Source organism: Carettochelys insculpta, chromosome 3, assembly GCF_033958435.1.
Source record: "Carettochelys insculpta isolate YL-2023 chromosome 3, ASM3395843v1, whole genome shotgun sequence".
In the NCBI taxonomy this organism is placed as follows: Eukaryota; Metazoa; Chordata; order Testudines; family Carettochelyidae; genus Carettochelys; species Carettochelys insculpta.
Window position 1 is genome coordinate 141,172,189 of NC_134139.1, and position 21,840 is coordinate 141,194,028.

The 21,840-nt window shown below is 41.9% G+C and overlaps 1 protein-coding gene across 1 annotated transcript in view; it reads left to right on the forward strand.

The window, feature by feature from the left end:
• Nucleotides 1-21,840, forward strand: part of RNGTT (RNA guanylyltransferase and 5'-phosphatase) — a 400,609-nt gene that overhangs the window by 339,050 nt on the left and 39,719 nt on the right. The gene's annotated exons all lie outside the window — the stretch shown is intronic.

Sequence of the window (21,840 nt, forward strand, 5' to 3'; positions counted from 1 at the left end):
AATTCCAAATGGAAAATTGCCTTTGATCCTGTTAGCACCAAAAGCATCCTTCCTATTCATAAGTATTCTATCTTTAATATATGTGGTGTCAAGCAGAAAGGCTAATTAAAATATGATCCAGTGTAGTTAAACATATTTATAAATTATTCTCTGGTCAAAACTACCAACTGTTGTTTTAAAGTACTGTAAAATGTCCGATTGAAGCACATAGGTGCCAGAAAATTGACACTCAATAGCTGCGTCTATACTAACACGTGTTTTCAAAAGAAGGGGTCTCTTTTGAAAGAGCCTGTGAAGCGTCTACACACAGAAAGCATTCTTTCAAAAGTAAATTGAAAGAATGTGGTGCTCCTTTCGAAATCGCTCCTCCTTTCCCGTTTCAGGAAGAGCTTCTCCTTTCGAAAGGTTCTTTTGAAAGAAAGTGGGTGCAAATCCTTCACAGGGCCTTTCTTTTGAAAGAACAGTCTTCATTTTCGATCCCTGGCTTGGCCTTTCAAAAGAGCAGGGGCTCTGTGGACGCTCTCTTTCAAAAGAGCAAATCACTCTTTCAATCTGATTTTGTGTGTGTGGATGCACTGTTTCAGAAGAAGTTCTTTTGGAAGAGATCTTCCAGAAGAGCTTCTTTCAAAGGATCTTGGTAATGTATACGAAGCCAATATTTGGGCTTGTTCCTCAAGTCAGACGCCTGAGGGACTTTTTTCAAGTTAGTAGTACATAGGAATGGTCAATTTTTACTTCTGATTTGATTTTTAAATCCTGGTACTGCAATCTTTATTGAAGGTAGATTCCCCATTTAAATCAGCGATAGTATGTGTATGGTTATAGAAACATTTAATTGAGAGGTCACCTAGTCCAGGCCCTGTTATGAGATGTGACCAAGTAAGCCTATCTCATCCCTGCCAAATGTCTAATCTGTTCTTGAAAACTCCAACGATGTTGATTCCACACCCTCCTTAACTATCCTTCTAGTTAGAAAGCTTTTTCCTAATATCTCGCCCAGATCTCTCTTGTTAAAGCCCATTACTTCTTGTCCTGGCTTCAATGAACATGAAGAACAATTGATTCCCGTACTCTATAACAGCGCTTAATGTATTAGAAGTTAGAAGACTGAAATCAGGTGTCCCCTCAGATTTCTTATCTCAAGTTTAAACATGCCCTTTTTTAACCTTTTCTCTTAAGTCAGATTTCCTAACCCTTATATCATTTTTTTGATCTCCTGTAGACTCTCTCCAATTTTTCACCAAAGTATGGCACCCAGAATTGAATGCATTACTCCAGCTGCAGAACTATTAGCGCTGAGTAGAGAGGGACAGTCACTGCCTATGTCTTTCTTATGACATTCCTGTTAGTGCACCCTGAGTGATATTTGCCTTTGTCACACTTGTATCAATATTGACTCCTGTTCACTTTGTCATCTAATCTAACCCCCAAATTCTTTTCAGCAGTACTATCATCTACCCAATTATTCCACATTTTGTAGTTTTGCTTTTGCTTTTTGCTTCCTAAGTGAGTACTTGTGTGTACAAAATATAATTTTGTTGACCTCACACCAATTCTGTAATTTTTAGTCATTACAAATTCTGATCCTGTCCTCCAAAGTGCTTGCAATCCCTCCCAGCTTGGTGTCATCTGCAAACTATCGAAGGATACATTCCACTCCATTATCCAAATTATTAATGATAGTACTGAGTAAATACCTGACTTATGACTGACTTCTGCAGGACTCCATTAGCTATGCCCTTCTCAGTTTGTCGATAAACCATTGATAACTTAGAATAGGATCTGTAAGCAGTTGTGCACCAACTTTACAGTACAGGGGACCAAACTAGTGCCAGATGAGAGAATTTTCTGAACCACGAGAGGTCAATATTTTCTAGCAGCATTACTACTTCTTGCTAGGCTCTTAGAAGAGCTGGTACTGGTGGCTATAAACAAGCTTTATGGGACCACAGGAAACTTGGCTACAGCTTGATAAGTGGTCATCCAGCTAACTAAAATCATGCCAGATTATGGATGTTACTGGATGAGAGAGTTCTAGACTAGAGAAGTTGAACCTGTAATATAATTTACACCACATGTCTCTCATAGGCCACTGGGTCTGTGTTTGCTATTTTGTTGGTTTCACAGTTCTTACTTTATTTTCCATTTTAATTTGTTAGAGAAAATAGGAGATTTCTTTATTGAAATGGGCTTATCTTCTGCCATATGAAATGTTAATAAGTGAAGCTTGCCAGCTTTTGAATGTAAGATATCTTATGAGCTGCAATATGTTGGTTATTACATTTTCTCTCATAGTATTATACTGCATGGTACTCATAGACTGTAATAGTGAAATATGTGTTTGTTGCAAATGGGTACACAACCTGATGTAAAGAAATATCATTATGATGAATTTATTAAAATCTTTCATCTGTATTGATAAATTAGAAATTATATCAGCAGTGTATGCAGGGCTTTCCTTTGGAATTCAATATTGTATTTTAGTCTGACAGAGAACAACATAAAATAAAATATACTAATATTTACTCTGATTTTGGCCGCATGAACTTCCAAAAGTAATGACTTGGGACAACAAAGTTTAATTGCTCCCAAATTAAACTTTGTTGTCCCAAGTCATTACTTTTGGAAGTTCATTATTAAATTGTTTCCATGTGGCCAAAACCAGAGTAAATATTAGTATATTTTATTTTATGTTGTTCTTTGTCAGACGAAAATACACTATTGAATTCCAAAGGAAACCCCTGCATACACTGCTCTGTACTATACATTATACATTCATGAAGAGAGCACACATTTTGAGAGAGAAACAAGTGATTTCAGGAAGGAATGTGAATAACACCATGTGTTCCAGGTATTTCCATCCTAGTTACTGTAGTAAAGAAATGACCATTTATCTTTTTCCAGAAATCATGTCTGTCTTTCAAGAAATGAAAGAATTAAAACGTCTAGATTTATTCCTCTTTGCATTAACAAAAGCCTCTTCCTCATCCCCCAATTAGTCCTTATCTGTCAAGATTCTTGTTTTTAGAGGTGGGATAGCTGTATTGGTTCAGTGATATCTGAAGACTGTGATTACTATCTTCATGGCTCTTGGGAGTCTTTCTCCTCAATATTTTCTATTTGGTGATGTCCCCAGCCTGCAGAGTGTATGAGCTGATGATGTTATGATGCTGTCTTTCTTTCTTAGTGACTCATAAGCTGCTTCCCTTCTTTGGTCCAAAGGACTTGTCCATTTTTTATGATGATCAAGAGATTCACATTCCTATCTTTAGTCTGACATCCTTTTCGTGGTGCTAGAACAATTTTTGTATAGTGCGACTGCTAAGCGCCATTGAACTAAACTACAAACCCTGTATGACAGAAACCCTTTGAAGCCGGATATGCCACCTCATCCCCAGCACTCCTAGTTCGTCTTTGAGTATCCCTGTGGCTGCTCCAACTTTAGGTGCAAAAGCACCACTGCACCCACTGGCCATAGATTTGTAGATAGCAGCATCCCTCCCTTGGCCATCTGCACATGCTGGGCACAGGCACGAGACACCTGTAGCGATTATTGCATATGTGCGGAGAGGCAGCTCCTCAGTTCTTCTCTTATACCCACCAACTTAGGTCATCACAGCAATCCCTCACTTCAGTCACCTGAAAAAAGAAGAAAAAATTGTCAAATCAAATGAATAACTTAATCTTCAAGAAACGACTAAACACAAGGAAGAAGAGACACTCGATCGTGAGTAGAAAAACAACAATCATCATCTGCAACATCTTCTGCAGATGGGGGTTCCAACTATGGCTCTGTTTGCTACAAGGTCTAACATATGCTGCCTCCACTATTGCTTCCAGCATGGACTTGGCCACAGTTCACTGGGGGATGCATTCACCATCACATGGAATGCACCATCAGTGTATTCATGCCCACCGACCCCTTTGATTCACAGCATCATGGTCAAGATAAAGCAGGACAGGGCCCAGGTTATACTACTAGCACCCACATGGCCCAGACAGACTGGTTCTCTGAACCTCTACAGCTGTCCAGACATCCCCCGTATTGTCTTCCTCCCATCTTCTCACTCTCAACCCAACAGAACAGGTCCATCCACCACCCAGCAATCTGCTGCCTTCACCACCATGTGTCATTCCTGGTGGGCTGGTGGATTGAGAGCTGCACTGCCCACCTCAGGTCTAAATGACCCTCATAAACAGTAGGCAAACTGCAACAAAGAAAAACTTGCTCAAAAAAAAAAAAAGGCAACACTTCATGATGTGGTGTCTCCTTCTCACAACACCTTCCTGCCAGTCGAAGAATTGATGCTTGCTTGGGACCTCAGTTTGGTCTTCAGGGTCCTAACCAGAAAACCCTTTGAGCCAATAGCCTCCTGCTCTTTGTTGTACTTGCCCATGAAAGTAGCTTTCCTTGTGGCAATCACCTCAGCACAAAGAGTGGGAGACTTCTGTACACTAATGTCCATACCACCATGTTCAGCCTTTTACAAGGACAAAGTTGTCCTCCACAACCACCCAAAAATTCCACCTGAAAGTACTTAACCTCTTTCCACTGTAACAAGCCAGTGTACTTACCTGTGTTCTTCCATAATCTTCATAACGACAACATGGGCAGAGCCTACATACCCTCAACATCAGTCAGGCATTGGCCCGCTACCTGCGGAGAGCACACTCATTTCAGAAGTCTCCTCTGACGCAAGGTCCTGTGGCATGCCTGTCTGCGTACAGAGGCTGTACAAACGGGTCTTGGGCTGTATGAGACTCCACTACAATGAGAAAATCAAGCGGGCATTTGTGCCCACTCCACATGTGTGATGGCCATGCCTACAGCCTTCCTTGGAGGCGTGTCCACTGATGACAGAATGTAGCCAGACAGAGTCTCCCCCTTACAAGCCAGCTTGCTTGATGCCCCCCCCCCCCCCCCACCGAGGAGCACACAGGGCACGGAAATGGCTGCTGACAGCACAGTCTTTGATGCCCTCATTGAGGCCCAGATATGCTAGCTTATCGTGACCCTGAGAAGCAGAAAGTACAGATGGAAGGCTAACAGGCCAGACTGTCAACAAGGGGGGGGACCCTCAGAAATCACCCCAGCTGGCATTGATCGATATGATGCACACACCCAATCACCCCAGAAGGGGAAGTGCCCCGCCCGCACAAAAGAATGTCCTGTACTCTCAAATTGCTTATCTCCTGTCTTACAAGTGCAAATTAAGTAAGAAATGCCCTTGTAACAAACTGGCGTCACAAAGACAGACCAGTATGATCTGGCACCATAGATAAGAAAGAGAAGACGTAACCCAAAAGGGGTATAAAAGGTGGGTCCAGAAGAACTCTAACTTTGAGTGCATTCCACCAACTACCTGCTGGTCGGGTCAGGTGATTGCCTCCCGAGGTCCACAACTGGGGATGCCCAACCTCGTATTCGTCTTTCCGTGGAATTGAGTGACCGATCCAGCTTGGCTACGCTGGTATCGAGAGACGCAGAGAGGGTAAGATACACCCATGCTAGGTCTCCGACTTTTTGTGCACAGCTAAAGAATTAGAGCTCTGTAACTAGATGTCATCGTGCCAAGATATCATTGTGTTAGATGGTAACAGATATCTTTGTATTGGATTGTAACGTAACTTGTTAACACCTGTACTTTGCTAGCATATAAGAAGTAAACAATAGCCTTTTGTAACCACATGCTTACAACTGTAGCTTAAATAAACTTGTAACTAGTTAAGCTCTGAGCCTGACCCTGCTGTTAACCCTTTTGTCACTGCAACACAGCTGGCACAACAAAAGAACTTTAGCCGTTTGGTTACTACAGCCTGGCCGTGGGTGAGAGTGCTAGGAGCTGCCTGCTCTAACAGTAAAAAAGTGGGTTGCTTAGGACCCAGGGGAGTACCTCACCGCACATTACCTGGCCAACAGAGCAGAGCAGCAACGTGGACATCCACTGACACTTTCATTCAGTGTTGTACCATTATAAACTATGCTGATTCGTAGACTGCATTTGGACAAACGGTATTATCGTCAGCCTGTGAACACCATCCAAAGGACCCACCTCTAAGCAATGACACTAAAGGTAGAAGGCCCACAGGGACACTCAAAGAAAAAGGAGAGATAATGCACTCTATGCAAAAACAAACCGGCAGTCATGTAGCACTTTAAAGACTAACAAAATAATTTATGGGGTGATGAGCTTTTGTGGGGCAGACCCTCTTCTTTAGATCTGGAGATACAGCATTTGCAGTACAGACTGACAGTTATATAACACAGAGGTCCAAAAACAGAAATAAAAAATGGCAAGTCAGATACATAGAACTGAAGGGGACGGAGGGGGTCAAGGGTTATGAAATAGTAAGTGTCTTGCCTGAGATCATTATGAATACCAAAGCAAGGGAAACAGTCCATGTAATGCATGAGGTAATTGCTTGCAACAAACTCTTGCTAACTTTGTCCACATATTTATTCTGGAGATACTATAACTGGACCTAACCACATTAATTACATGATCAGGGCTCATTCTCTTGTACTTCAACCAATGTTGTAGATGCTGTCATGTGCCAGCAATGCCCCTCTGCTATGTGCATCGGACAAACTGGAGAAACACTTCACCAAAGAACGAATGGGCAGAGAGCAGACGTTAGGAATCTGAATACACACAAACCTGTCAGTGAGCATTACAATGGAGTGAACCCTTCTGTTAAAGACCTGAGTATATGTGTCCTACAACAAAGAGACTTTAACAGCAGATTACAAAGGGAGAGGTATGAACTGGAATTCATACTCAAATATGACACGTTAACACTTGGCCTCAATAGAGAGAACAATTACCTCACGTGTTACAAGGACTGTTTCCCTTCCTTTGGTATTCATAATGATCCCAGGCAGGACATTTAGTATCTCATAGGGTAACCCTCACCCACCACCCCCTTCAGTTCTGTGTATCTGATTTGTCAGTTTTTATTTCTTTTTTCAGACCTCTGTGTTATGTAACCGTCCTTCTTTACTGGAAATGCTGTATCTCCAGATCTGAAGAAGTGGGTCTGCCCCACGAAAGCTCGTCACCTAATACATTGTTTTGTTAGTCTTTAAAGTGCTACATGACTGCTGGTTTGTTTTTGTTAGAATGCAGACTAGAACAGCTACCACTCTGCTACTATTCACCGTGTGAAGTAACTGGAGTTCTTCGAGATCTTGTCCGCGTGGCTGCTTCACCACACGTCCTCCTCCCCTCTGCTTCAGATTCCTTCTTTGGCTTCTGGATCACAGAACTGAGGAGCTGGCTGTCCTAGCATGTGCAGTAGGTGCTGCAGGCATCTTGTGCCTGTGCCTGCATGCATGGACAGCCAAGGGAGGGACACTGCTACCTAGAAATCTATGGCCAGTGTGAACAGCAGTGCTCATGCTCCGAAAGGTGGAGCACCAATGGAGACAACATTTCAAACAACTCCAGTTATGGCGAAGGATGAGTAACCTCTCCTTCCAGCATGTATGCATCCATTGAAAGGAAGTCATGATCTATATCTGTAAGATTCTTATCATGTATATAAAATTAAATTTCTGACCTCTGCACTTCCTGTGGGAATTCATGATGTAGAAGGAACATAAAGTATACCCTCCTTAAGATTTCTATATCTATCTGGTCTACCTATATCTATCGGATATAAGTAGATCAGAAGTATCACAGAAGAAAACAAAGGGCTCATTTCCTGAAACAAGGAAAAGCTCTCTGGCATTTTTCTTGCAGTGGGTTGGTCTCTCATGAGATTTCTAAAACATTATAGGCTTCATCCTTTGCATCTCTGAACATAGTATTAGATACAAGGTTATTAAGGCTGTTATCCAATGTTAATTTCTTTCTTATTGTGGCTTAATTCTGTGTATTTTCTTTCTTTTCAGAGTTAGTTGTTGATTGATCTGGTGAACTCAATAGCAATTTCTATGTATACATTTGATTTCCATGCCTTTAGTGTTTTGGTATATTCCATCTTCATCTGGAGCAAGTAATTTTAGGGATTTGAAGTTTTTATTCCTGTGCTCATCTATTTATTGACTTTTTTTATCTTATGGAAGTCATGTTTTAGAATCTAACAGACGAATGAAGATGGTGGTCCTATCTATATTGTTATATTAAGCAAGCACGTGAGTAATGTCTGATAGTTACTGCAGGCAGTTGCCATGGCCTGTCATTAACTGAAGGAGAAGAATAAGTGTGCTGAATAATTTGGAAAGCAATTTAACAATTGTAATGAAAATTCACAATTATTTTTCAAAGGTTATATTGAGGGAATGGGCTTAATTTAAGGTTAATGCTCAATGGCATTTTAGTTCTGTGTTTAAATTAGATTATTCCAGTCTAAATATAATTCTAGCATCTGTTAAAGGGGGTTATAAAATATTTTCACTTTTAGATGTAGTTAGATTAGAACTTTATACATAATAACGGCTTATGCTGTGAACATCTAGGAAAGTGAAAAGGCAGTGAATTGAACCTTAAGGGAATTCAGTGATTTGTAGCTATCTTTGTTAAATATTTGTGACTTGTCTATTGTATCTCTTTTAAAGCAATCTTTTACGTATCTTCTATAACTGGGTGTCATGATCAACTAGATAAAATAACATACTAAAGTCATTTATGATTACAATTTGAGTTTTCCAGAATCCATTAGTATTATGTTAGTAATCTTAAACAGTGCTTTCCCCATAAATTTTCTTTTCCAGTAAGGAGTAATTAAATTGAACACATCGGCATATGCAGCATTCATTGTATGAACTCCTCTACATAAGGCTTATAAAATATAATTGCTTATAGAATATAATTCTTAATTATATACATTTCCAGATATATTTTCCCGTTAAAGTAAAAGACTCATAGTTATTTTATGTTAAAGCATTATATAATATCTGGTATAAAGCAAATAAGATCACAAAACCTTTTTGGGATGGAAAACTTTTGCTGTTCAATACCCAGTTGCTTCTGGGATTAAAATAAATAATTCAGCACTCTATGTCCTCCATTATTAAGCAGTGATGACTCTTATGCCATTCTTCACTATTCAGTTAATGGCCAGTTTTGCTTTGGGCTCTTAACACATTAAATTACCATTTGAATGAAGATTAATTACTGCTATCTTAAAACAAGATTGTTTACTTTTAAGAGTAATTAAGGCGTTGCATAATAAATACTTAGATCAAAATAGAACAGTTCATTTTCCTAGGCCAAGATGACCATTATGAAGAAAAAAAATTTTGGAAATAGTAGTGATATATCTATGTGCTCTGAGCTCCCATCTTACCGGAAAGATGGTCCGTGTTCTAAATCTGCTTCTGGGATATTTGTTCACATTTTCCAGGAACCTAGTGAGGGCTAGTGGGTGTCCTATAGCATTCGCCTTGTCAGTGCTTTTCGTAGGATGAAGTCATAATTTGAACTACCTCTCTAAATAGCTACAGATTGTAGTTTTGTTGAACTTTGAAGAGCAGCATGCCAGTGGAGTCTGGGAGAGAACATAAGTCAAATGGCACTCCACCTTGGATAAATTACTGGCTAGAACCCTATGTTGTAGCCCAAACTTATTCATACTTCCTCAGCAGCTTCAAATATATACTGAATGCAAGAGGCATTAAAGCCAAGCAGAATTCCACATGACAGAGGTCTTGCTGCCAATTGTAGTTGCTTCAAACTGTCTTCTTGGATGACCTCTAAAGAGAATACAGCCATTCAGGTACAAATCCATTCACTTCTGCCATGGTCCATGGGCAAGTCGTCATCACCTCATTCAGTGGCATAAAATATTCCTGATAAATTAAACAGCATCAGCCTATACACCTGACCTTTTTCTATATTTAAGGGATCAACCAATACATTAGTATTGCTCTTTAAGCCAGCAACCCTGAGAAACAGAGTATGCTGCTTTAAAGAATTTGCTGGACCCAGGAGAGCACTGCGGGGTATGGGTGTGAGGGTGATGGGGTGGGACGCTTACCTGGCGTCCTGCTCTTATGGGCACATGTGGCTTCACACCCCCTGCCTCCACTCCTGGGAGTGTCAGGAAAAAGCCTCAAAGGAATTGTTTTGCTGTGCTGCCATTCCTGCAGCTGGGTGCAAGGAAGCAGTGTGCAGAACCACTTTCTCCTTTGTACTACAGGTGTTCCTGGAAGAAGGACACCCGGAGTACAGAGGTTCAGGTGTACTGCAGTCTGAGTACCGTATCCAGATCTGAAGTCTGATTGACTGGTTCAACAAAATAGCATGTCTCCAGATGATGATGGAGTTGTTTTGCCATGGCTTATTTCATCCTTTTAAAAAGAGAGAGAGAGAGAGAGAGAGAGCATTAGTAGGGAAGACTGTTGATGGTTTCTTAACAAAGGCTAGAAACTGACTATGTGAGTGAGCTAGCACTTTGACCCTACCCTGGAGCCAGTAGTCCTCTCCACTGAGAAACATTTGAACATTCAGTAACAGAAAGAAAGCCGTGCTAGTCTATATACTATCAAAACAAAAACAAAAAAAAGCAGTAAAGTAGCACTTTAAAAACGAACAAAATAATTTATTAGGTGAGCTTTCGTGGGACAGTTTGGTTGCCTTAAATATTGAGTCTGTTCTGGTATGGCTATGGTCTGAAGAAGTGGGTCTGTCCCACGAAAGCTCACCTAATAAATTATTTTACTAGTCTTTAAAGTGCTACTTCACTGCTTTTTTGTTTTGATTTGAACATTCAGTAGCTCCCTGCTGACTTTAACAAGCTGCAAGAGACTGGGGCTGTCTGGCAGCTTGTTTGACCACAGTTCTCTTGTCACCTACAGAACTCATATGAACAAAATTGGTCAAAACCCAATGAGAAAACTGAGATGCTATTCCAAGGCGCACTTCTACTACTATAATATGGTTTTGATCCATTTCAATCTCTTTCAAAGAAGGTAAAATTTTGAGCTTGATTGGGTGGCACTAATCAAGACTGAGTTCTCTACCACAAGAGACTGAGGCTACCGGTGAGGCTTTCATTAATATTGTGGTGGGGTTTTTAGTTTTTACCACACCCATAGCAGCTCAAACTCTACAGTAACACAATCAAACAAAGAGTTTGCTGCATGACAACATAACATTGATCATTGTGTGAGGAGGAGGAGGAGTTAGTGAAAGAACAGGGTGAAGTAATGCATGACAGTGGGTTTTCACACCAATATTGATGCTTGATTACATAGTTTAAGTATGTGCACCTAATGCTGATTCAGGAAGAAAGAAAGAAACAGACTGTTTGGTCCTAAAGGCATGTAGTGGAATTATACTTTGTGTGATTTATAGTTAGCATAGGCAGGTTTATCAAACTTACACATAATTGCCCCTCATCATTGACTAATCTTGGTTCCATTTCTAGCTTACTACAGGCTTGCTGGCTGGTTTCTGTATCTCAAATTGTTGGTGTGGTTGAAATGGTTACTTGTCTCGAAGTCTGGGTTTGCCTGTGCACATCTGGCTTCACAAGAAGGTCTTCATAGACTAACACTGCTATTGCAGCTCACATGGATGATGGTATTCACTGAGGCAGAATCTTTACTTAAATGCCAGTCAAGTCACTTAAGAGATCATCTCTATCCAAACATGTGCAATTGCTTGATAAAAGCAATGCATCTCTATCCACACAGATACAATTTCTTGATACAACCACAATCTCTACAAAGGGTCCCATCTGTCCACAGAAAATTGTGTACTCTATTCCCATGCCTGTAATTGAAAGTGAAAATATGAAAACTCCACTTTCATTCTAGTAAAATGTGTAGTTTATTGTTTTAGGTTTGGTTAAGAAAAGTGTACGGACCACACCTGTATGACAGCATCAGTGATAACAGTAACTTGAAGTATTCAGGGGGATCAGGCAGATGGACATTTCAAAGACTACGTGTGCTAAATGCTACATATCTTTTGTAAACTGAAGGGACCTAAGGGATGGCTGAGGTTGGATTGTAACATTGAAACTGAATGTAAAATGGAATGAGGAAGTAGACACAAGTCCTCCCAAAGTCACTACTTTTTAGGGAGTTCTAACTGGAGGCTCCAGTATGTATGCACTGACACACTACTCAGCCTAGTACAGTTACTTATATATAACCTATTGTACACTTGAATAAGTTGTCCAAAGGAGATAGATTCACTGACCTTACAGAAACTTAATGTGTAACATTTTCAGTTGCTAACTAGAAATTTCCGAACCATTGATAGATGTGTTTTTTTTAATTACAGTTTGGACCAATCAGCTTGTACAATAGCTTCTTCACAACCATGTGATTTGGTTTTGTAGCCCTCATGCTTCCTTCTCTCCTTTTGTTTTTGAGACACACTGGCTACGTCTACACTCGCCCAAAACTTCGAAATGGCCATCAAATGGCTATTTTGAAGTTTACTGATGAAGCGCTGAAATACATATTCAGTGCCTCATTAGAATGCCAGCAGCTGCAGCACTTCAAAATTGCTGCAGCTCATCCAGACGGGGCTCCTTTTCGAAAGGACCATGGCAACTTCGAAATCCCCTTATTTCAAAGTTGCCAGGGTCCTTTCGAAAAGGAGCCCTGTCTGGACGAGCCGTGCGGCGGTGAGCTGCAGCAATTTCGAAGTGCCGCGGCCACCCGCATTCTAATGAGGCGCTGAATATGTATTTCAGTGCTTCATTTGTAAACTTCGAAATAGCTATTTGCATGGCCATTTCCAAGTTTTGGGCTACTGTAGACACGGCCACCTTGTTGCAGCTTCTCTCTAATTGCATGTTAAGCTCTTCAGGTCAAGGAGCCATCACCTCCTATTTTAGGGCCTTTTAGGCGCTAGTGGAGTGCAAATATTATGTGTTATTTATATTGCAATGAAGTGTAAAGGTCCCAACTTACACTGGGGCCCAATTATGCTATGCACTGTAGAGATTACAGAATGAGAACAAATCTTTATGAACATTTTCTGAAGTCTTGACTAGCACAAGGCTCCACCTGTTACTGGTACATTATCACATATACCATGCTTAGTATAAATAACAAGTAATACACCCTCATTTATGAATTCACAATGTTCAGATATGCTTATAATAAGACCTGCAAATCAGTCAAAAATAACACTTTTAGGCACATGTGGTGTTCAAAAAATTCCACAAATTTAGGAATACTACATCTGCAGATTGATGTGTGCAGTTTCTAGGGTTCTACTGTTGCGTGCACAGATTCCCAGGTTCATCTAGTGCTCTCTGACTGGGTTTGGTTGGAATAAGGGGTTAATTGAAAAGGGGTTAACTGACAAAAAAAGGGTTAACTAAAAGGGGGTGAACTAAGAAGGGGCCCCAATAGTGGGTCTGCCTGCAGCCCACCTGTCAGTACTGACATACAAACACACAACACTCTGTCCTGTAGAACACAGCGGTTGAGCGGGACACGCTTCCCAGCTGAGGTAGCTTGCTTTCAGAACTTCCCGGTCATTGGGCTGGAGCTCTTTTGGGGGTCCTGGGGCGTCTTTGCCTCAGCCTTACACGTGGCCCTTACAGGCTCATGAACTAGGACATAAACACACCACAATACACAGTTGAGGTTACCTTTCCCTTTAACCACTGGTCTGGATACTGGGTAAAAGAATGGATATGGATGACGAACAAGTAACAAGACATAGACAAATTTAACACAAGAAATAGCTTTTACTTACGCAATTGAGCAGGTACAAAGATAAAACAATAAACTGTTGCATTATGTTGCTAGAGCTATACTTACACAGGTGTCTTCGCAGTACCAAGAGGTATTTGCACACTGTTCTATCTTGTGAGCAGGCGAGGAGGTGGGGGAGGGGGGGCAGCGTAGGGTGATCAGTCCTTGATGCAAGCGACACTCGGCTTCTCCACGGCATCAGGAGTCCACGCCTTGGGGGTTGCTGTCATGCTCCTTTATAGGATTTTTGATGTCACTACTTCCTGGGGTGATGTGTGCCTATACACCAATTATTTTACAACACATTTCACTTGGTCTCCTATGTATATCTATACACCAATCGTTTTACAACGCATTTCGCTTTTTTCCTTATATGGGATATACTAGGGGAGGGGTATTTCAAAACATTTCACCTGGTTCCTTGTTTGGGATGGGGAGTGCTCTCCAGCCTTAGCTTAATTACTATATTCATTGCGTCATGTGTTACTAACCGCTCCTGCTTCTCCAGGCTCCGTGTTTATCACATGCAGTCAAAGAGGCCCCCCTACTTCCCTTTTCTCTTGTCTCTCTTGAGACGCTTCCCCATTTTCTTTAGCGGAAGTTAAATATAGCCTGAGGCCAGTCATGCTGATATAGCCTGACATTTGACACAGATTTCTGTAGTCTGTGCCAGTAAAGTACAATAACTGCATCTAGGTTTTGGACTCTTTTTTGTTTATTTTTATTGGCTAGCTTTTATAATTTCATCTGCTAGTACAGGTTGCAGCTCTCTAATCAAGACCTCTCTCATCTGGCAACATTCATAATCCATCATGATTTTAGTTAGCTGGATGACCACTTTCCATGGGTGTGGCCAAGTTTCCCAAGGTCCCATAAAGTTTGTTTTCAGCCACCAGTCCTAATTCTCAGCATTCTGTACTTTTCCTTTTTTTTTCTTTTTGCTGTAACTTAGCCCTAAATGTCTTCTAAGAGCCCAGTAAGCAGTGGGAGTGTTGGTAATGCTGCTTGACAATATTGATCTCCCATGGTCCAGCAAATTCTCTTGTTCAGCATCGGTCAGGTCCTGAGGGTGCCAGACAAGAGGTTGAAACTCTAGTTTAAAAAATATCCATCAAAATGTGTTCTTCCTAAACACGAGAAACATTAAGCTTTCTGGAAAGGTTAAAATAAAATCTGATTAACTGTAAAATTTTTTGCTCTTGTTCAGTTTTATATTTTTTCTCTTAACTGTTTGAAGATAAAATCTTGACCTGTTTGAATGAATGTTGTAAAGTAGACAGATTGCAGTTTTTCATACCTCAAAGCCTCCTTGTTTCTACGTTTGGGAGTAGAGATGCATCTGAGCAAAAGAAAATCAGCAGGAGACTACATTGTTTCTGTCAAAATAGTCATAGACTTAGAGAATCAAGTGTTGATGGAAGGAAATATTTAGACTGTAAGCAATCACTAATCAGTTCAACTTTATTTTTGTTAATTATATATAAAAGTGTCCGTTTATTACATATGTTTGGAAATGGTGTAGTTTTTTGCATATTGCTAAAACTCTACTGGTATTAAAAAAAGTTAATTTCCTCAATAAAGTGGGCATATATTGTGCTATTTAATTTTCCCATCAGCATTTTTCCTTTTCTGCTTCTGTTTCAGAAGATAAGACTTTCTGCACCTCTGTTCTAAAGCCCTTTATTTTTCGTTTGTGTTAAATGTCTGTTCTTTCTTTGTAAGTAAATGCCTTTTTCATACACAGTCAAAACAAGGAAAAGATAAAATATTGTCACAAAGGTATGGAATCATTATTATTTTAGATATAATGATGCAATTGTTGAATTAGTGGGCTAGAAAGATCATAAAGAGGTACAGTCCCTGCCCTGAGATAATATCAAGGAAACCTAGACCATGCCAACAAGTGTTTGTCCAATCTGTTCTTAAAAATTCTAATAATGGCATGCCACAATCTCCATGGGAAGCCTATTCCTGGTCTTAAACTACCCTTATAAAATTGATCACACTCAACGTATTTGAACATATTGTTCTCAGATCCTCTGTTTTCTTTTCTCAAGTTTGAACATGCCCAGTTTTATTTTTAACCTGTCTTCATAGCTTATGTTTTCTCAACCCTCTAACACTTGTTGTTCACAATTAGACACTGTCCAGTTTGTCCATATCTTCACTAAGGTATAGCACTTGTCTTTATTGAATTACATCTTGTTATTTTGAGATCAATTCTCCAATTTGTCAAGGTCATTTTTGAATTCTAATCCTGGCCTCCACAGCACTAGCAATCTCTCCAGATCAGTATCTTTCACAAATGTTATAAGTATGCTCTTCAGTCCATTATCTGTTTATTATTTCATTAATAAAAATATTATATAGTACCTGACCAAGGACAGCCCCATGAGAGATCTCACTAGACAAGTTCTCCCCAGTTTAACAGCAAACCATGGATAACTACTCTTTGAATACAGTCCTTCTACTAGTTTTGCATCGTCCTTATAATAATTTCTTTAACACCACATTTCCCTGCTTTGATTATGAGAATGTCATCTGGAACTGTATCAAAAGTCTTACAAACTCAAGGTATATTCACATCTTCTGCTTCCTGCCATCCAGTGAGCCAGCAACCCTGTCAAAGGGTGATTATGATGGTTTGGCCTGATTTATTTTTGACAATCAATATTGGCTTTTACTTATCACCCTATTATCATGTAGTTCAGTGATTGACAACTTAGACTAGCAAATCGGTTGCACAAGCAGCTCCTCATCATCTCACTGGGCTGCAATACTTTATCAACCACATGGTCTCCCGGGACAGGCTAGTTTTGCTAACTGTGCTTGCATACCTAGAATTGGCACAGTGTGTAGATTGAACCATAACAGCATATTGATTGGATGCACCTGTCTGTCACAGTCAATGATGTGTGAAGTTAACACGCCTCACTTCATGTGCCCTTGCTTTATGTGTGTGTCATAGACTCATAGGGCTGGAAGGGACCTCAAGAGGTCATCTGGTCCAACCCCTTGCTTCAAGCAGGATCAACCCCCACTAAGTCATCCCAGCCAGGACCTTGTCAATCTGGGACTTAAAAACCTTGAGGGATGGAAAATCCACTACCTCTTTAGGCAACACGTTCCAATCCTTCACCATCCTCCTGGTGAAGTAGATTTTCCTAATATCTAACCTACACCTCTCCCTCTTCAACTTCACACCATTACTCCTTGTTCTGCCATCTGACACCACTGAGAACAGTTTCTCCCTCTCTTCTTTAGAGCTCCCTTTCAGTAAGCTGAAGGCTGCTATTAAATCACCCCCAAGTCTTCTCTTCTGTAAATTACTCAGGCCCAAATCCCTCAGCCTGTCCTCATAGATCTTCTGCTCCAGCCCCTTCATCATTTTTGTTGCCCTCCTCTGAACCTGCTCCAGTACATCCACATCCTTTTTATGCTGGATTGCCCAAAACTAGACACAGTATTCCAGATGTGGCCTCACCAGTGCCGAATAGAGGGGAACAACCACTTCTCTAGATCTGCTCAAAATTCTCCTCCTAATGCACCCGGTGTGCCACTAGTCTTCTTGGCTACAAGGGCACAGTGTTTACTCATATCCAGCCTTTCATCCACCATAACCCCTAGTTCCCCTTCCGTCGTACTGCTGCTGAGCCAGTTGGTCCCCAGCCTATAACAATGCTTGGGATTCTTCCACCCCAGGTGCAGAACTCTACACTTCTCCTTGTTCAACCTTATCAGATTCCTTTTGGTCAAGTCCTCCAATTTATCCAGATTACTCTGGATTCTCTCTCTACCCTCCAATGTATCTACCTCTCCCCCTAGTTTTGAGTCATCTGCAAACTTGCTGAGGGTGCAATCCAGTCCCTCATCCAGGTCATTAATAAAGATGTTGAGTAACACCGGCCCCAGAACTGAGTCTTGCGGCACTCCACTTGAAACTGACCACCATCCAGATATTGAGGTACTGACCACTACCCATTGGGCCCAACCGTCAAGCCAGTCTTCTATCCAACTTATAGTCCAAGGATCCAATCCATACTTCCTTAACTTATGGACAAGAACGTTGTGTCAAAACATTTGCTGAATGTTTTATCAAAAGCTTTGCTGAAGTCAAGGTATATCACATCTACTGACTTCCCCATGTCCACAGAGCCTGTTACCTCATCATAGAAGCTAATCAGATTGGCCAGGCAGGACTTGCCCCTGGTGAATCCTGGTGAATGGCTACTTTTGATCACTTCCCCCTATTCCAAGTGCTCCAAAATCCATTCCTTGAGGATCCCCTCCATTATTTTCCCAGGGATTGAGGTAAGGCTGACTGGTCTATAATTCCCTGAATTGTCCTTCTTTCTTCTTTTAAAGATGGGCACTATGTTTGCCTTTTTCCAGTCATCTGGTGTGTCCCCTGATCTCCAAGAGTCTTCAGATATAATGGCCAAAGGTTCAGCAATGACATCTGCCAATTCCCTCGGTACCCTTGGGCACATTAAATCCAGACCCATGGATTTGTGTACATCTAGTTTTTCTAGATAACTCTGAACTGGTTCCTTCCCCACAGATGGCTGCCCTCCACCTTTCTATACTGCATTGTCTAGGACTGTCGTGTGGGAGTTGACTTTGTCCATGAAGACTGAGGCAACAAAAGCATTGAGCACTTCAGCTTTTCCTACATCATCTGTCACTAGGTTACCTCTCTCATCCAGTAACACCTCACACCTTCTCTGATAACCTGTTTATTGTTAACATGCCTGTAGGAACCCTTCTTGTTACCCTTCACATCCCTTGCCAGCTGCAGTTCCAATTGTGCTTTCACTTTCCTGATTACTCCCCGGCGTTCTCCAGGTGTATGTTTATACTTCTCCTTAGTCAACTGTCCACATTTCCATTTCTTATAGACATCCTTTTTGAGTTTAAGATGACTAAGGATTTCCCTGTTAAGCCAAGCTGGTTGCCTACCATGTTTGCATTTCTTACTATGCAGTGGGATGGTTTGTTCCTGTGCCATCAGTAAGACTTCTTTAAAATATTGACAGTTCTCTTGAACTCTTTTCCCCTTCATCTTCATTTTTCAGGGGATCCTGCTCATGAGTTATCTCACGGAGTCGAAGTCTGCTCTTTTGAACTTGAGGGTCTGTATGTTACTGCTCACTCTTCTTCCTTTTGTCCGGATCATGAAATCTATGATCTCATGGTCACTGCAGCCCAGGTTTCCACCCACTTCTATTTCTCCTACTAGTTCTTCCTGTTTGTGAGCAGCAGGTCAAGTTGCACATGGCCTTTGGTCGGTTCTTTCAGTACTTGTACCAAGACGTTATCCTCAGCATTCTCCAAAATCTTCCTGAATTGTCTGTGTGCTGCTGTATTCGTCTCCCAACAAATGTCCAGATGATTAAAGTCTCCCATGAGAACCAGGGCCTGTGATTTGGAACCTTCACTTAGCTGTCTGAAGAAATCCTCATCTACCTCATCTCCCTGATCTGGCAGTCTGTAGCAGACACCAACTACAACATCATCTCTGTTACTTCCACCTGTAGGCTTAACCCAAAGACACTCAACTGGATTTTCTCCTTCCTTATACTGGAGCTCTGAGCAATCATACTGCTCCCTCACACAGAGCGCAACTCCTCCTCCTCTTCTCCCCTCTGTCCTTCCTGAACAGTTTAGAACCTTCCATAACTGTGCTCCAGTTATGCGAATCGTCCCACCAAGTCTCTGTTAGTCCAACCACCTCATGCTTCTTAGGCTGTGCCAGGGCCTCTAATTCTTCCTGTTTGTTCCCCAGGCTTCTGGCATTAGTGTACACACATCGTGGAGAAGAGGCTGATTGGCCCACTTTCTCCTCTTCACCCAGGAAACATGCTTGATTGTTCCCTCCTCCTTCCCCACTTACCTCAGGGCTTGTGTCACCATCCCCCAATGAACCTAGTTTAAAGCCCCCTCACGAGGCTTGCAAGCCTGCCCGCAGAGATGCTCTTCCCTCTCTTGGATCCCATCTCTTCCCAGCAATCCCTGTTCACAAAAGAGAATCCCATGGTCAAAGAAACCAAATCCTTCCCTGCTACACCACCTACGCAGCCACACATTTATCTCTGTGATTCGACAATCCCAATGCAGACCCCTTCCTTCCACAGGGAAGGTAGACGAGAATGCCACTTGTGCTCCATATTCCTTGATCTTCCTTCCTTTCTAGGGTTACATAATCTGCCGTGATCTCTTCAGTTTCTCCTAGCTGTATCATTGGTTCCTACATGGAGAAGTAGGAAGGGGTAATAATCTACAGGTTTAACGATATTTGGCAGGAACTCTGTAATATCCCGGATTCTAGCTCCAGGAAAGCAGCAGACTTGCCAGGATTCTGCAGATAGGTAACTCCATCCCTCTTAGGAGCGAGTCCCCAGCCAACACCACCCATCTTTTTCTCCTAGGGGTGATGGTCGTAGAACCCCCGTCCTGGGACTGCAGATCACATGCTGTGGGGACTCCTTCAGATCCAATCCCTGTGAGTGTCAGCCCCAGTTATCTCCGCCGTATCACCTGTGGAGAGAGGCTGAAAGCAGTTACTTAACTCCACTGGAACTGGAGAGAGGTGAACTGGTTTTCTCCTCCTGGAGGTAACATGCTTCCAGTTCTCCTCCTTGTTTTGAGCAGCCTGCTGTTCCTGCAGTACTATATGTTGTCTTCTGTCCAGAAAGTCTTCACCCTCTCTAATGGACCTGAGGGTTGATGTTTGCACCTCAAGTCCTTTAACCTTCTCTTCTAAAATGGCTACCAGCTTGCACTTAGTACATAGAAAATCGTTTTTATTATCTGGGAGGAAGACAAACATGGCACATGCTTATATACTATCAAAACAAAAAAGCAGTAAAAGTTGTGCCATGCAGGTCACAACAGCAGACCTCTCACCGGTCATGACACTGTCCCTTTTTTCCCTTTTTAGAGATCCCTAATTTGTTTTGAGTGCCGCCTTGAAGGGCAAAAGAGAAACACCATATAAGGAAGGGAAAAACAGGTATGAGGCTCCTGCCTAAGGCAAACTCCCTGTTAGCTGCTCCTGTTCGCTGCTCGCAGGGTTCGCTGTGGCTGCCTTCTTATAGAGCTGCCGGCTGGTTAGGCCCGGCTCAAAGCCTTTGCCTCCAATCTAATCAGCCCTTGAAGGCTCACCTGGAAGGAAGCTCTCCCAGTTCACACCTTCCAAACTGCCAAACACACTTTCCAACTGCCCCTCTCCGGAAAACAGATGCTCAGGCACACAGGCAGCTATTCAAACTGCCCCTCTCTGCAAAATAAAACAAACACTCAGACACACACAGACAGAAATTCAACGCAACCCCCCAAATGCCACACTCATCTGAGCTCCTCTAGGACACTTTCCCAGGCAAACTCCCTGTTAGCTGCTCCTGTTCACTGCTAACGTTAGTAATGCCAGTAGGGAAAAAAAAACTATGTGAATGGAAACCGTCAGAATCTGGCAACACTGCAGTCAACAAAATGTCTTGCAGTCAGTCGCACACAGAACCCTGATGGGCCATATGTGGGCTGTTGGTTGCCCACCCCTGTTGTAGGTTCTTACAAATTGATTGTTTAATCATTTTTTCCAGTAGCTTTCCAGGTCTCAAAGTTCGGCTTTCTAATCTATAATTCCCTGTGTCCTCTTTGCTTTCTTTTTAAAGGTACAGTTTGCAGTTCCCTGGTCTGGCACTTTTGGGACCTGACCAGTCCCAAAAGGAAATAATTTGACTGACCAGTGGAGGTCTTCTGCTGCAGGCAACCTGCCTGGTCTCCCCTCTTCCTTTTCAAGCTGCTGCCAATGTCCTGGGTAGCCCAGGTTGTGGCTTATGCTGGTTTTCAGGCTCCGGTCCTAGCGCTGCACTGCCATGGGGCTGCTGCAGGGCTCTGGGCCCAGCCCCATGCTGCCGCAAGGCTCTGTGCCCAGCCCCACACTACCGTGGGGCTCCAATCTCAGATGTTCCCAAAGTGTGCCAGTTTTCATAGGGACAAACTGTAGTATTGTCCTCTTTCACAAATAAATAAAGAGTATTTATGTATTTATTCCCCACCAAAGAAAAAAACTGAGAAGAAGAATGAAGAGTCAGAAAGAAATTACTTGCAGCTATTTTCACTCCCTCATATAGTGGAATGATTCCCTAATGAGATGTATTGTAAATAAA